The 14,594-nt window shown below is 36.3% G+C and overlaps 1 protein-coding gene across 1 annotated transcript in view; it reads right to left on the bottom strand.

Annotated features, from left to right (window-relative positions):
• LOC104075248 (dihydropyrimidine dehydrogenase [NADP(+)]-like) overlaps positions 1-14,594 on the bottom strand; it is a gene marked incomplete at its 5' end in the record, with an annotated part of 82,805 nt that overhangs the window by 38,793 nt on the left and 29,418 nt on the right. The gene's annotated exons all lie outside the window — the stretch shown is intronic.

Genomic DNA, 14,594 nt, shown 5'->3' with positions numbered 1-14,594 from the left:
CCTTTAAGGCAAGGTCTCTGCTACGAAATGGTGATTCTTAAATAGTTGCATTTAGTGCTTAGAAAAGGTGAGATGTCAAGAAGCAGTAGTAGTTGCACAGTTCTGGCACTCCTGAGAGCAATAACAGTGTATTTTGTTGCGGTTCCTGCTCAGGACTGCAAGGAAAAGCCATGATAAGGTCTTCCTTTTACTCTTTCTGTTTCTGCATATATACAAAGGGCCAGGCAACAAACTTGCTGTTAACAGTGTGTAATAATATACCTTAAAAAGCTTACATAGATTTCATTTAAGCCAAACATTAAATGCAAAACACATGGCTTCCATCAACTGCTTTAGTAACTGCTTCAGTGGAAACAAGATCAGAATTTATATTCTTAAAAGTTATAAATTGTTAGGCTGTACTTTTTTTTTTTTTACAAAGATACTAAAGAAAAAGTATGCAAAAAAATACATGTTGCATGTGAGAATCCCACAGCACTAAACAGTTCTGTCCTTAACCCTAACCTTAATTCAGTGGCATTTTAGAAGTCTTCTACAACATTGTTAGCCAGCTTAATTCAGAAGCTGAAAATAATCACTAAACACAACAACAGTGAAAAAGCGCATTAAAAGACGTATCAATTAAAGGTGCATTATCATTTTCTTGTGTATTTGGTGCACAACAAGGGGAAAAACTATGCTTGGCTTTCTACATACTTTTTTTTACAAAAGAAGCCTGCAAATGGACTTGCAGCAAGTCTGTCATCTTCCATGCCTGATAGCTTATACACTTAGCTGCCTGACCAAGGAATTTGGATCCAGATCCTCCAGTGCAGAAATTTATCAGATTTACAATGCTTCTGACACTGACAGCTTTTGCTTCTGAAGTTTCAATTTGGCTGCTAGACTAAATTATTGCAACATCCATGTAGCATTACTATAAATACCGATTATCTACTTCTTTAGGTTTGTTTGCTCTGGGTTTTTTTTCCCCCCCCCCTCTCCCTATAAATATACATGGGTCAGGATCCTGTGAGAGCTCAGAGAACTTAGTGTCCAGCTGTTCTTCCATATGTTCTCTAAGCCAACACCTGCTGCAAAGATACTACCAAGACCTCATGGTTGGCAAGCTGCTCTAATTCCACTCAGCTTGTAGGTTGAAAGGTCACTCCTTTAATGTAGTCAGTTTGTGGCTTCCACATTAAAGAGAGGGAGTTGCTATCACTGCTGGAGCTCTATTTTATGAAATCCAGTGACAGTAATACCAGATGCCTTCCACTTTGGTAATTGCTTTAACTGTCTAGTACATCTTAGAAAAATAACTTCTACAACCTGATGAGAGGACGAGCCAACCTCTCCACGAACAAGAGAACCTTCTAACTCAAAGCTATGACATTACTCAAGGACCCTAAGGAACTGGCTGAAGGCATGGTGTAAGGACAAGATTAATTTCCTCTTCTTTTTATTTCAGAGATACTATGAAAAGAGAATTGAAGATAAAGAGGCTTTTTTCTACTAACTCCCACTATAGAGGAGCCCGTAAGATCAAAACAAGATGATGAACAGAGCAGAAAAGGCTGTATGTGAAGAAAGCAAATGCTATGAATAGAATCTAACGGGATCTTAAACAAAACTTTCGATAAACAATGATGACCCTAAGAAACTAAATACAATGTGACTACTACACTGTAGCCCTTCAGCATTAAATTCCACAGACAAATCAGAGTGTGAAAACAGGTTCAAGGGACATAGCAGTACATCATCCAATTTTACTAAAAATTGGCACACCTTATTAAAAACTTTACCAGGTTATACTTCCTCTACATGACAGGAAAACATGCCTTTTTTTCTGGCTGGAGTTTATACACACTGAAGTAATCAGTGCCGAATCCCAAGAGGAAAAATATTTTAGATGCCTACTGAATTAGACAAAACAGAAAAGTAAGAAAGTGGATACGGTATACACAAATAATAGGTGTAGATTTATGGAACAGCATAGACCAGAATTTCCAAATATTCCCCATTGCAGAGAAGTGCTCCACAGTCGCTGACCTGGCATGAGATAAGAAAATGGGAAAGCAGGCCGTATCTTTCCACTGTCCCACCTTACCTACTTCCAAAACTAGAGAAAAGGCATTTTTCTCTAACACGGGAGTCAGGGCACTCCAACTTGTCTGAACAAATGTTGCAGTTTCATGGAGGTGAGTCTGTACCATCATTAGCTCTATGTGATCCAAACTCCGTGGCAGCTCTGAATAGAACCAAGGGACCTGACACCAGATCGACACACACAGACACATACCACAGAAAGAATAAGGTTACTTTATAAACCAAGGGCAGTCTAGAAGACTATCCAGCAACTACAAGACTAGCCTAGAAGTGCGCAAAAGTAAAACCTCCATCTACAAGTTATTGTTCATTTTCAAATATGCAGCTTACGTAGGGAGAAGAGAATTAGACCTTTGTTCATACAAACACATTTACAGCAAATTTAACAAACTTTAATGACACTACCTTTTAATGACACTACAAATGAATTTATTTTCCTGATTTCAGTGTTAAAATTGCATCAATACATTTTTTCACTTTTATTATATTTCTAAGAGAGAATCCTTTCTGTTAATATGTGCAGTTTGAACAGCTGTATATGATGCCAAATGCAAACATTTAAGGGACGTTCCAGCATATTAAGTTTAACCCTCATTTCTGTCTCAACAATAGATGCAAGAATTCCAAGTAGGTTGATTTTATGAACCAGTTAAATGATTTGTATTCAGACCAACATTAAAAATCCCCATGACAAAGTGTACTTGAACAAAAATACCCTGCTTGTGACACATCCTTTACAACTAATGTGTTTTCATTTTTCACATGTTGCATCTCATTTATTTTATTCAGGCACACATAGTTAAATCTACAAGATACGGTAAGCTTCCAATACCTTTGAAATAATAAATCATTTCTTACAGATGTTTTCACCTACTGCAAGGCTGCTGCTCATTAATCAAACGTTATCAGTATCTATCACTGCCCAGTGCCAAACAGGAAAGGCACCTCATTTTGAGTTTTGACTTTCATTCACTGGTTAGTCCCTGACCCTTATATTACCACATGCTTATTAGAAATATGGAAAGCCCCACTGCATGGCAGATCTTACTACAAGGAGCTTTAGAAGGAGTGTAATACAAGCAAAGACATATTTTTCTTCGAGAACTGAAGGAAACAAAGTCAAGCTGCTCTTCAAATTGGCAACACAAATGCAATCACATTGTCTTCAAAGCTCTTTTCCAACACGTAAGTAAAATGTAACCATATAAGCAAACTATTTCTGGTCTAGATCTTTTCATATCTGAAATGTTGAAATAAATACATATTAGGCATTATGCAAGGTATGCTTCATTTTTGATAAATTATTAAAATTCCATTTCAGAAAACAGTACGTAGGATACAATATATCTTTAAGAGCATAATCCTATGGGGGGAAATTTAAAGAAAATGGTACAATGCGAGTAAGAAATTATCTGATAAAAAAATTCATCTTCCTTGTGATCATTAAGAAATTGCTGGATTCATGTCAATAATGCAAAATAAAATTTGTATTATTTAATTTGCTATTTTGGTCATTACTTATCTTTTTCAAAATACTGGCATAGAAACGAAATTTGGGGAAACAGCACAAATTGCAAATGGTTAGGAATGAAGATCTCCGTAGCTCCAAGAAACAGCCTGAATGTTTGCCAGCAAGAACACAAGTCTAGCTTCTCCACAGCACTTTTACAGTGCTGAGCACTTTTATAGCCCTGTTAGTGCTAAGTCTCATTACTCCTATATGACAGTACAGAAGAACGAAGAGTCAGCCAGGAGGCCAATAGCCAGCACTGAAGTCTCACTCTCAGCAGAGCATCACACCACACTGCTTCCCTCCAGTGATCTACACTGGTGCATGATTTATATTTTTGTTATTAACAAGTGAAAAATTAAAGGCAATGAATGTGGCTTCCAGTTAAAAACAACTACCATCTCCTGCCACAGCTGCAATTCACTCAGCTCTCCTTTAACTAAACATTTTGTTTGCATATTCTATAGCTTTCGGAATGAACACTGAATGCCACATTGTATCTATGATTATTCACTCTGCAAGGCAGATTAAACACATTCCATTCTTGCAAGCATGGCAGGTCTACAGAAGTGACTGAGCTACAATGTGCATTTTCTATGCCTCAATACAATAAAGGGCACATTCAGCACATGCAAGGGCCCCTATTTGCATTTGAAAAATAAGGAACAAACTGGCCAATGTAGTGGGTGTATTAAGACTTTATGTCCCTGTGATTTACAAAGTCCTAAGATTTCAAAACTTCCTTTACTTAATTTTACTGGGCTTTCCAGAAAAAGCCGTGCACAAAAAAGGCATGGATTGTAGCAATTGGGGGTGATTTCTTTTGATTCTATCTATTGGGGGAAGGAAATAAGTTTTTTTAATGCAAATTAACTCCAATCTTTATTATCAAGCAGCTACTACAGCAACAAAGTCAGGAACTTTATCCCAGTGATTAGTACAGGCACCACAACTGAGTACTTTACGCTTCCTGCACAGAATGGTCACTGTGTCAATCTCCCCCAATTCTGCAAATTTCTTTCTGTTAGGAACAGGCAAGAACTCAAACTCTGAGTGTAAGGAGACAAACAGGCAATTTAAAATCCCATAATCTGGGACAACTTCAGGATCTGTAGCAGTCTTGAACTCAAGCTAACCACACTAACCCCTGGCGTAGCATGCCATGCCCTGAGCTCCTGCACTGAAGCTGCAGAGGAGGCAGGAATCGGGCTCAGCTATCGCCTCGGGCTCTCGCATGGAAGAGCTCTGCCAGCCTGCCGGGGCCTTCCTGAGCCTTGCACAGAGTGCCACCTCACCGGGGGGAGGATCAAATAATTAAAACTGCCTGAAATCTATTCAGAATAGGCACCACAACGCTTCACGTTTTGGACTTTTCCATTTTCCTTAGCCACCAAGAGTGATTCTTCTACAGCACAGTTGCAGAATATCAAACTCAGGAGCCACAAGCAACATAAAAAAGTAAACAGCTGCTATTTGGTCGCCCAAGTATGTAAAATCTTCTCGGGAGCATTTTTTTTTGTTTTGAAGCAACCCTTATCTAACTCTCTAAAGGTTAAGAAATCTTCTCCCAGCTAAAAATTTAGCCATCATTTTTCATCTACAAAAGATTTGTATTGGGCCATAATAGCAGCATCAAGCCTGTGTTTCCCAGTGAATAGAAAAGCAATCACGTCTGTGTCACCTGAATATTGCAATAATGAATTGTGGTATTTTCAATGTCTAACTACAAAACAATATACTAGCTATAAAATTAGAATAACTGTTTCTTTTAGAAGATAGGTTTCATTCTCATTTAAAAAATCCAATGTATTAGAGAAAAAGCTATAAATATTGTACTATTGAGAAATGGTCTTTGATAATGGTTAATGATGTCATCTCAATTTAAATAACAACCAGGTACTGAAATTTCACTACCTACTAAACTGTTAGAATCTATTTAAAAATACACATCACACTCAAATAAACAACCATCTATTATCATTAGTCACAAACCAACAATGAATTATTTATAACAAGAATAATCCTAAGAAATCCGCAGTGAGTTATACCATTTTCCATTACATCAATGAAACAGTAACAAACAAAACCTTGGCAATTCTTAGAAATGTAGTTTTCTACACTACAAGTTTCTACTTGGTAAGTGACCAGTAATTTCAACACAATTGCAGTATTAACATTAAAGACTAATTGGCTGAAACCTGTTGATCTTTAAATTCTCGTTATTCATTTTTTTTTCTTCCCGAAACTAATCACCAAAGATCATTAGAGGGAATGTTGAATCATCATACTAGCTATTGAATGCATTTTCACTTTCTCTAACGGTTCACGTTCAGCTTACTATATTTTTAGCACAAATGAATGAACAATAGCCAAAGGATTTCCTGTGAAAGAAAACACTGTCAAGGACAATGTTTGGAAAACATTCTCCTTTGTTAGATAAACATGTAATTTGTATTAGCATTACCCAAACACTCTGAGTACTTAGCGTGCTTATTTCTGTCTTCTAATCTTGTAAACATTGTTTTATAAAGATAATTTACAGTAAATTTAGCATTAATACACTGAAAGCAGTAACAGTACAAACAGTGAATTTTAATTACTGTATAAACCCCACACCTTGTGACATCACCAAGAAAGTGACAAATTTTGAATATGGTTTGGTACTATAAAATGGGCACAGAAGACTATCTATGTGACTTTATGCACAAGGAATGTCAAATTTGATGTCAAGCCTATAGGACACACCAGTATGCTACACAAACCCAGAGAAATATTTGCAGACATGTTAACCTTTCTTTTAAAAGACTTGCCATGTGATACATACTATAATATTTATATGCTCTATCCTAATTATATACACAGTATTAGTAATCATTAACATATGTATTTACACACTGCCTTTTAATTTCACAGTAAAAGCAACCATATGACTGGCATCTCCGAAAAGTATAGATTAGAATAGTAAAGAACAGTTTTCAAGTATCATGACCATGACAAGAGGTTCAAAGCCTGGATAATCTCTATCCACTCAAAATTCGAGACACAGCAGCAAAAATATTTACATAGCTTAGTTAAAGATTACTTACTATAGTGAACACATAAAATTTTCTTCAGATATTTGTTGACTTTAAAAACCACCATCCCCTTAAAACTAAAGAGATCTGGGGGGCAGTGCATGTGAAGCCACTGTATTGGATAAGAAAATTACAAATACTACTGGAATAGGAAAGTTTTTCAACTAATGCGTTGAGCCTCAAGGAAGGACTGAGGGATTCCCTCAGGCACAGGTTGCAGGCAAGGAAGGCTACAGGTCTCAGAAGGTCCTCGGACTGTGAATCCCACCCAGACAAACAGAATCACTAGTGAGCGTGCCCCAAGTTACATGAAGGACCAAAACTGGCCTCAAGCACACCCAGGTGTCAGGATTTTCCCCTGAAATGAGGTAACTGCCCTTCATTATACCAAACTGTTCCTAGATCAACAAGGGCCTGACTACCAAGCAATGATGAAAAGGGCAGCAGATGACTGAGAAGCACAAGACAACTACCGGGTCAGATGGCAGCCTTGAGCCCTGCCTGTGCCCAGCAGTGGCTTCCTAGGGACCACCCTCCTGAAGCAGAGAAGTGGCAGAGTAAGAAGGTTTCTTAAAGCAATCTCTAAAAGTCCTTCGACAAGTACTACAAATCCACCACACAAATCCAGGTTTTGTCTTAATTTGTCAATTCAATTCAACAAGCAGCTGAGTGGGCAGGGAAAGGAATATGAGTTCAGAAACATTATATTTATGAAACATAAATGTGTACAGGAAGACTGCTTAAAACTTTATTCATTAACATGAAAAAGTGCTTGCCATCTTCTCACCAATAATTGGCACTAAACAAGTGAGATTTTGATACACTTCCTACTTCTGTACAACCTTTAAAAATCAAAAAATCAAATGCAACAAGCCTAAGTTTTTAACCAGCCTTTTATCCTTCGTAAGCAAGACGAAGGAAAGTAAGGAGTTTCTAAACCTATTGTTTAAATTTTGTATTGTGTCAGTCCTCCTATAGTATTAGGTAGAACAACATTTCAAGAAGTGTCTTATTGCATTAAATACATATTGGATCACATGCACTCTCCTTACAAGGAAAGAGAGCTCAACTAAGGTAAATGGATATGCACCAACTTACCAGCTGTATTTTAGATGGTTGTTCATTCTATGTCTGAATATTAACGTGGAAGTAAAAAGATGGCAGCATAATTAATACTTGTATAAAGATAAGAGTAACTGACTCATGCAGTGAACTTTCAGAAACAACAGGTAAGCAAGCGAAGCTCTTTTCTTTAGGTGTAAAGCACTGAAGCGTGTAACATCACAATATGAAAATGCAAAACATAACATCACCATTTTGTTCAATATTTTCTTTTCTTATGTACTTCTCAAACATCAAAATGCTTAAAAATAAATGCTTGAATAAACTCCTGAAAAGTGCTAAATACTGTTAGATTAATTAATCTGCTAAGATATTAAAAAATTTAACTACTCTTAAACCAATATGAATCAATTTGATTTTGTCATTATATTTAGATGAGCATTTCTTCAGGGAAACTCTCCAGCATCTTAGAAAGAGACGGGAGAGTGTTTTGTAAAACATGTGCAGTAGAGATTGTTATGCTAAGTAGTTTTTTGGTAGGAAAGATAAGTAAATAAGAGCATGAAAATCTGTGTAATTTGCAAGTGAATAACTTAAGGATGCCCAAGGGCAGATTATTAGTATTTTTTGAAAGTGTCCTAAGACTATTAATAATAAATAAGCTGTTTTGTGCGTCTGAGCCCTAAAAGCTTTCAACTGCCTACTGCTTCCGATGTGTATTAGGAATGTTCCACCAATATCCAGAGCAGTAGTGAGGACTGCAGAACTGGAAGAACAGCTTACTACAAATGCCAATAGTAGAAAAAGATGCCTCAAGCATAAAAATTCTTGGACGTATGTACATCGTTGGTCTCCAGGAAAGATGCTGCACTGGGAATAAAAGCAAATTCAAACATCTGCTATAAGCATGTAAGAACAGGTTCTTTCACACAGTTCCTTTTCTAATAGAACTATATCCCTTCTCTTTTTTAATAACAAAACGTTTTTAGATTAGAGAGTAGCAGAAGATGAGAATAACATGAATATTGAGGACTAACGAGTTTTGTATTAGAACCTATTTATGGTGCAATTTGTTTATAATACTCTTCACACATGAAAAACTTAAGAAATATGGTGTTATAGAAAGGTGCATTCATTCTCCAAGCTGTGAGCCATGAGCTAAGGCTCTCCAGGAGGTAGACTATGAAGAAGTCCTACACTTAACTGCACAGACTTGTGTAGACCTTCTTCCTTGGGACTTCATTTCATGCAGTTGCAGTTCAATGTGCAGTTTTGATCCTGTTCTGTACTAAATTGCAAATGCATCTATCACTAGCCTTCTCATGGATCTTTATTGAAAAAAAAAAAAACAACCAAAACTTTTAAAATTTAATTTTAAAATTATTCAGGTTACTGTAAGGCAATTGTGAAATATTTTGAATTGGATTTGTCCAAATCCTGCCACTGCTCTTTGTCACTGTTGCTCTTCAAACTGTTCCAAGTATTCTCTCTGACTTCATGACTCATCTTGATGACTTCATTCTTATTATATCTAATACCAAAGTCTCATAGCTTTTCGCAGCTAAATGGATTTGAATATTTTGTTTTGTCACAATAAAATGTAATTCCAGGTGTTTTCCCTGGCTCTGCAGCCTGTATTATCTTTTACTGCATAAGGATACCGGTGCCTGAAAGGCCACTATTGTCCCCATTTAAAATCCTGGGTGAAAACCACCATCGTTGCAAGATTCTGAGACAGTGACAACCCTTGTCTACAAGTGTCAATAAAACCAACCCAGAAACTAAAGTAGGTACACATTTATTTTGAGTATCTAGCTGATCATGTTTCCAACAACATCATTCTTTCCTGCACTACCTTCCAACATACTATTTTTCTCTCCTGCTTGTTGTGTTTTATCTGGCCTTTAGGCTTCGGCTTCCTTGCAGCAAAAACTGTATCATCTATGAAGTGTCAAAATACTTATGAAATTATAAAATAATACAAAACAATACCGAAAAACCTCCAAAATAGAGCTGAAGATCCTAAGAGCCTAAGGCTGTACAATGCTTGTACTACAGTTTCATCTTTAACCAAGATGCATTATATTTTACGTGACTTGCTACATTACCACTGAGCCAAACAGGTCTTTGCGAAGAGGCCTAAAAGCCTAATTTTAGGGAACATCTTAAATGCCAAGAAACAGAAAATAATTCTGAAAAACAACGAACCAACAGATAAATCCTGGATATGTTTTCAAATGACTCTGCCTCTAAACTTTTCCCTTTGGAGGCGATAAGTGAAATAGCAAGTGAAGAAAAAAAGAAAACTCAGAAATACAAGGTAAAACAAAAGCAGAGAAGCAAACAAATAAAAGTCTGTTCACAACCTGAAAAGAGAACTATTTTGAATATGAAATATTTCCTCCATAAACGTCTGTGCTGGCCATGGGCCTACGGCCCCATATGCAGATTTCATGTCCTCCAAATTTAGTTTATGAATCAGGAGTACGATGCACAATTTTTTCCTATAGCACAAGCAAAATGAACATCTGTTCACTTTTTGCCACGTAGGTTTATATCTGTGTGGGTGGGTGTGAACAGAGCTCTTGATGTGTAATATTCTTCCCATCTGCACACCAGGTGGCACTGCATAGTTAATCAGAAGATAATAACAGGCATGAGGAGATTACTTACTTTTTGGGGACAAGACAGTAAATCAATCTCACAGGTTTTTTTTAAAAAACAAGGTACATCAATGCCTGGACTTTTAATTTCTTTTTTTAGTGTGTAATTTCATTCCAATCAATGGAATCATCTGATTATATTATTGTTTGAATGCTACGTTAATTAACTATGAATGACTGCAATTATCACAAAGGTTCTTTCCACAAGGGATTTCATTTTTTTCTTTTTTATGTACAGTCTTAACCCTTACAAGCAGGATATACTATTTAGGATACATCCAAGCAACAATCTGCTTGGATTTACTCTATATGCTCATCTAACCTGCCATTTCACAGTATTTAATAGAACCTCTGAATATCCTAATAAAATAAAACTTTATAGCAATTCAACATCACAAGATGGAGGAAGAAACAAGAAAGCTTCATTACTAGCTGCATTTGCCCTATTATGAGAAGTTAACTAGAAAGTTAGTTAGTGTTGAAGTTTAAGCTTATGGACACTAAAGTTAAAGTGTCTAAGCAATTTCTGGGAATGGGGGCTTACGATTTTTTTAAATAATTTACCGAATAAAGCAATCTTTGAAGATACCTTTTTACCTGCTCTTTATATAAAGAGAATGTAAATGTTATATAAAACCCCTATGTTATGTCAAAATGTTACAGAATAAGGATAAAGGTTTGTGTAAAAGTCTGCAGAAAATATGTTTATGGTGATAGCTTTTCTATATATTTGTTTGAATGTCACATGAAACATCCTTAAATACTTTAGATATTTAGGTCATTCATTTTCATTCAATATAATAGTTGTATAAAAAAATTTGTTTGTATTTTCTCTTTCAAAAAGAATATACAATGCTTTGTGGAGTCTTAAAAGACAGAACCACAGAATCCTGTTTTCCAAAGAATGTAGCTGAACTTCAAGAAGGATGAGTAATAAAAGCCTATTTCTGCATTTGCTCTGATAGCCAAGCAAGACACAAACACAGAATTTTTTGTAAAAATCGTAAGTATTCTACCCTGAAAATCAACCAAGAGACACAGTAACGCAAAGCGTTCAGACTACTATGTTCTCCATAAGATACCCTTTGCTGCCTTACTTTGCTGTCTCTGAGAACCATGTGCTCTCTCCTCTAGCCCCTCACCCCATCATTGATTTCTCCTTTTGCTCTCAGCATGCTGATTCTCTATTGCCCTGAGTCTCTGTGGTGTTTAGAGAAGGCAGCAACTGATGCAAGACTATTTTTTTTTTAATAGCAAAATCTTCAAACTGATTTGTCAGCTTAATCACAAATTCTTCACAAACATTTCTTATCAAAAAGCAGAGCTGATTCTAGGTAGAGCATGTTGAGTGTAATCTATCAAATCTGGAAAAGATTTTTTTTCTATGCATAGTTTTAGACGTTATTTTTAAAACTTTGAAAGTTCATTGGGAGATTTAATTCCCATTCATTTATGTTTGTGAATAACAAAATAAAACCAAAAGACTTGTAACTGGAAGATAAATGGAATTTTAAAATTAATTCTCTAATTCTTAATCAGCATTTTTAATTGCCCATTGAAATAAGACTGAATAAGTTTAGAAATTGCACCAACTAAATGACAATGAAAAGAGAAATAAAAATATAGGAGAAACTCCCAGAATATATTTAACAGGTTGTTCCTTCCTTTGTTTGGCTGCTGCCTTTTAGTCCTGTGAAAAAATTCTCATGCGTGCTACTGTCTATCATTACTTTTAATGTATGAAACTGAGATTCATGGACTACCCTTTAATACTTATGGTAGCTGTAATCTGAAATCAGGACTGCTGGAGAAAAACAGAAGAATGGTCTATCTCTTAGGTCCTTGTATGCAAAACATGAGATAATGTCTGCTGCCAGATGTTGCAAAATATGCAACTTTGCAGAGAGGAAACTGAGAGGACATGAGAGTAAATGATGGACAGGGAAGAGGCAATTCACATATTGATCCTCTAGAAATAAACGGAAGTACAGCATTAAGAACTAGTTGGATGAAACAGTTCAGATAAGGCAAAAACCAGGAGATTGAAAGAAAGAACTACCAAAAGCAAAAAAGGTAAAGGGCAATCCTGTGACTGAGATTCACCCACGATTTGTTCTGAGGTTCTGCTCTCAGAGGGCAGTGTGGGCTTCCAGTGTGCCATTGCCTAGAATGATCTCTTTCATTACCACTTATCCTAACTATGAAAGCTTTTCCTCAGATCTAATCTTTGCTAGTTCAACATATGACTTTATAACCCCAAATTCCACATCAGTCTCTACAACGTTATACACACAGCCACAGCCTAATTGGGAAAGATAAGATGGTGCAAAATAAAATAGTATGGAGATAAGGTGTGACTCAAATTGAGACTCCAGAAGTCACCAAAGGTTGGTGACACATACTGGCCATCTATTAATTTTCAGGTCTAGTACAAGGTGTTTTTCTGCGCTTTAAACAGTGACCTAAATGCACCAGACCTACTGGCTGAAGAGAGTCTTTCACCTTAAGATAAACCATCATAGTCTCAATGCCTCAGTAAGCAAAGACCGGAAGCTAAGCATCTTTTAAATTATTATTTATTTTAGAGTAAGGCTGTTAACCTGTATCCTTTTGGGAACATCTTAGGAATTCTTTACCCTTCAGGTCTGAAACAGAGCAAATACGTTGACTAGAGCACACTTTTAATGCCTTTCCAAACAGCTCTCACAAAAAGCCTTTGCTATTCATTTTTCTTCAATATGGCCATCTGCTAGAAGTGATCAAACCCCAGTAACCTATGCTTTACGTTCCATAGACAGAGCTCAGGAGTGTACTTCGCCTACCTCACGCGACATTCCCACACAACAACAGATTTTTCCTGATGCATAACTGTGTGGAAAATAGCTTTCAAAGTTCTCTTTGCATCTCCGCCTGCCCTCATGTAGCTGGCTATTTACAAGTGCTCTTCCATTTCATGCATTATGTGGACTCTTGTACAATCCTGACTGACACATTCTTGAATTCCGTCTCATTTGCAAGACTAAAAGTCTGCTTTTCAAAAATCGCACTGCTATGAAAAAATCCTCTCACAGCGTACTCCCTTATCCCATCAGGGATTTCATCTTCTTTTACACACCCATTCACTTTTTCTTTCTTCCACTAATAGGGAAAATTGAAAACTACCATGTTTATTTTCCATCAAGATACAGATTCATTCAGAAGCAAATTACAACAAACTTAAAAAAAATCTTCTATTTTATGTAAGTAGTGCTCTCTAATTATTTTACTCCCATGATTCAGGGTAATGTTCAAATATAACATTTCATTGAATATATGTTTGTTCAGTAGGCGAAGAACACAAAAGAAAATGTAGTACAGACTCATTTTGGAAAAGCTGCTGCTGTTGAGAGTTTATAAATGCTCTATTGCATTCATATAGCTAACCCTCGAAATCTGTAACCCCTTGGTTTGTCCTCCATCTTTCACTACCAGTATGCAAGGCCACATTACTGTCCAGTGTCTTACACAGTACTGTAAAAGAGAGATGCGAATGCAAGGTAGCTTCCAGTAACAAAACTTTGTAGGAACATATAATCCTTCATTAGCATTTATACCCTCTGTTTCCTAACACAATCAGTGAACACATGGTTTACAGGAGAATTATGCTTCAGATACCTTCTCTTGTTTATTAAAATTCTGGCTGTGTCCCTTTACCTAGCATCTGTATGGCACAATGTTGTCTATATACATTTCTAACAAAAAATATTTTGTATTATGATAACTTTATTAAGGTCAAAAATAAACCCACATACATAAAACAGACATTCCAATCCTATGCGTAAAGTGCTCGGTGGTCATTTTTGCTAACCTTTAACTGAACTGTTATTTTAAATTTACGAGTCAGAAATGCAGGGGAATCATGCTGATGTTCCAGAAATGACTGATAATTTTTTCCTACATGCTAGACTCTCAGAAAACAAATGCTTTTTTATTAATTAATCCCTCGTCGGTGAGATTTCACAAAGCAGTTTGAAAGACATAGATTAAAACAATAAAGAAGGTAAGTTGGACCATTGCCTTGTATACAATTACATCAAAATATGACACATCAGAAATTCCTATACATGGAAGGTCTCTAACAATGTGAGGATTTAGGATTATATAAATCACAGCACTCTGTACTATAATCACAGAATATAATGACAGAATAGACCTGCA

Source organism: Fulmarus glacialis, unplaced genomic scaffold (assembly GCF_000690835.1).
Source record: "Fulmarus glacialis isolate BGI_N327 unplaced genomic scaffold, ASM69083v1 scaffold15904, whole genome shotgun sequence".
Lineage (NCBI taxonomy): Eukaryota > Metazoa > Chordata > Aves > Procellariiformes > Procellariidae > Fulmarus > Fulmarus glacialis.
The sequence above is the reverse complement of the archived record's forward strand: the minus strand, read 5'-3'. Positions and strand labels throughout refer to the sequence as shown.